This window comes from Octopus bimaculoides, chromosome 4 (assembly GCF_001194135.2).
Source record: "Octopus bimaculoides isolate UCB-OBI-ISO-001 chromosome 4, ASM119413v2, whole genome shotgun sequence".
Lineage (NCBI taxonomy): Eukaryota > Metazoa > Mollusca > Cephalopoda > Octopoda > Octopodidae > Octopus > Octopus bimaculoides.
The window spans coordinates 146,833,513-146,836,887 of record NC_068984.1 but is presented as its reverse complement, the minus strand read 5'-3'; positions in this window follow the sequence as shown (position 1 = coordinate 146,836,887).

Sequence of the window (3,375 nt, the reverse complement as noted above, 5' to 3'; positions counted from 1 at the left end):
TATATATATATATATATATATATGTATGTATGTATGTATATGTGTGTATATATATATACAATAGCCATTCCTCAAGTGCTCTGCTTGTTATATCCAGAAATGACTCTGACCGAAAGTAGTATTAATTTTCTTTGGTCGTTCAATTTGCCTCAGTTGATCAATAGACTAATTAAGTAAACCTATAATGACTACTGGAAACAGCTGTAAGCCATATTTGCTCCAATAAAGGAATAATATATAATCACCATTACTATAGACTTGTTTCTTAATATATATGTGTGTATGTAAAAACCGATTTATCTGAAGCCCATCCAGGGATTTACAATATAGAATTGTGGTGAAGCATAACTTGGGACCCTAGTAATTACTCATCCAAGCAATATTGTTAGTCTGGTGTGCCAACAGGGAGCTTACGGAGTATTTTGCCCGGATTGATAATCCCCAACTTTCAGTACTGTTATATATATATATATATATGTATATATATACACGCATGCCCATAAAATATAGGCATACATATCGATGCATCTACGTAGCTACTCATACATATATGCACGCATTTCTATGTCTGCATATAATTACACATACAAGCATGCTTATATGGAAATAACACCCTCCCACAAATATATATATATATATATATATATATATATATATCGTTTCCCATATACCTTGGATGCTATCACTAATGCTTATTGTATCTGCTGTGATATAACATAACTCCTCTCCTTACGTACATACAACGTCTTATCGCCAGATAAAGTCTTTTTTTTTCACTTTCTCCATTTGAATGGTTTTACTTTCATCATCATCATCATAATCATCTTCTTCTTCTTCTTCTTCTTCTTCTTCTTCTTCTTCTCCTCCTTCTTCTTCTTCTTCTTCTTCTTCTCCTCCTCCTCCTCCTCCTCCTTCTTCTTCTTCTTCTTCTTCTACTTCTCCTCCTCCTTCTTCTTCTTCTTCTTCTTCTTCTTCTTCTTCTTCTTCTTCTTCTTCTTCTTCTTCTCCAACTCCTCCTTCTTCTTCTTCCCCCAGTTAATAACAATGATAAACAACAAAAATAGCCTCCTATCCCTGTCTAATGGGTAGACAGAGTGTTTGTCTTATCTGTTCATTTGTTGTATTTCTCTTTTTGTTCCTCTTTTCTTTTCCTTCAATTCTAATCTCTTAAGTTTCACAGACGCTTTCTCGCTTAATCCGACTCTTTTGTTTGTTTCGTTCTTTCAATGTTCCTTCATTCTTTTCTTTTTTTCATTCCACCCTTATCCACACACCCCACCCCCACTCACCTCACACCCCGTATCAGCATTTATCTGACACTTTCTTTAAATGTTCTGCTGAGTTTTTTTTTGTAAGCGACCATTCTGATATACCGCCAAGATAATGGCAATTAGCATAATTAAAATATGGCTAGCTATTCTTTTCAATTATATTCACATTTTCTTGTTGTTCATAAGCAGTCATTACGAACCTCAAAATAATATTTAAGAATATAATATTAAAAAAAAGAAACGAAAATGTATTTTTTAAAAAAATTTTAAAAGCGGAAGAAGTAAAAATAAATAATAAACGTAAATGTTTAAAAGGATGAAGAAAATATGAGAAGATATAATGTTGTTACAAGGAATGTGAATTAGAGGGAGGCGACCGCCATGTTTAATGTTTATGTAGATAGTGTTAATTATGATAAAACTAATATAGCTTATTAATGTTAGAGATTCTAGTGAGAGATATGTGAATCTTAGCGGAAGGGAGATTCAGAAAGATGAGTGTTGGCATGTTGCTTGGTGTCTGACTTTGTAACTGCTCAATATGGTTAGCAAAGACTCCATCTCTCTAAGTAGTTTTTTTTTTTATTGTCAACTGATGTGAGCTAAATATCTTGTAGAGTTAACGTAAAGCCGAGTGCTTAGAGAGAGATAAACAACTGATATTATCTAATCAGATATCTTAATCAGCGGTTTATTCATCTTACTGGCACAAGAAGAAGAAGAAGAAGAAGAAAAAGCGAACCTCGTCATGTTATAGGTGTTGATGGATTTGAACTCAGCACTGGGTGTCAGTGGTAATCTTGTTATGCTAACTAATCACCTTAAACCTTATGTAAGATGAGCCAACGAGATTTCAAATGGATCAGTCATAAAATCATCGCAGTGCCACCGATCGCACGACTGATAGGAAGACACGCGATCGGTTTTGTCAGAAGAGGTCCTCATTAGGAAGACAGCGATATAAAACACACATGAAACACGTTTAGTCAGTCAATAATGTGGGATATTCAAGAAAGTTATAAGCATGGCTTGGCGAAGGCATGGTTGTGTGATTAAGAAACCACGTGGTTCCACTATAGCCCTGGGAGAACCAATGCCTTGAGAGTGGATTTAGTTAACGGAAACTGGATAGAAGCCCATCGTATATGTACGGGGTGTTCGGGCTAAATTTGACAGTTTGCAAAAAAGGAAAAGAAGACACATCTCATACAAAAATAAAAGTATTTTGAAAATAAAAAAATTAAGACCCATCAATTAGATTATGACTGGGAGATAACAGTTTGCACAAAGTAACTGGCCTCAGCTTCCACTACGGCCCCACGATGGCCCCCGCAACCTGGAGTATGCATTGCTCATTGTGTCTTTGGGAAGATCTTCGAACATTTTGTTCTTGACCATCAGCTCGGCTTTGGTGTTGCAGGCAGAGCAATTGGTGTCTTTCTGAACCGTGCCCCATAATCGATGGGATTACAATAAAGGGGGATTAGGAGGCCAGAAATCGAGGCTGGTGAAGTTGTACTGCGACAAACACATCCGAAACTTTACGGAGATATGGTAGGGATCAGAATCCTGCTTCCACACATGTTGCATTCCAGCATTTAATCTCCCTCGCCAGGGTTTGCCTATGGGCTCCAGCAGCTTCACACAGACGTGGGAACTGAGTCTAAGGCTCTGTTCAAAGATGTGGAAATGAATTCTAGCCAGCAGGCTCATTCAGAACGACTGCTGTGTCCCCTCCTACTGACCACAGCTTCGTAATCTCCGTTTCGGCTGACCATGTCATGTTTTATAGCCTTTACAGTGTTCATAGAGCATCGAGCAGCAGTCATGATGTTGGCATTTTGATACCCGGCGCGAATCATCATGACACAGGCAACTCTTTTCCAATACTCAGATGGCTTCCAGTCTTCCATGTCAGCTAACTTTTTTCCAACTATAATTTTAATTTTTAGGCTCTTCAACGCTTGTTGACCGTTCACCAATACATGAAACTGTTCCAGGAAAAATTAGACAAGATATGTTGTCAAATTTAGCCCGAGGGACTCTGTGTGTGTGTGTGCGCGTGTGTCTGTGTGTGTGTGTGTGTGTGTGTGTGTGTGTGTGT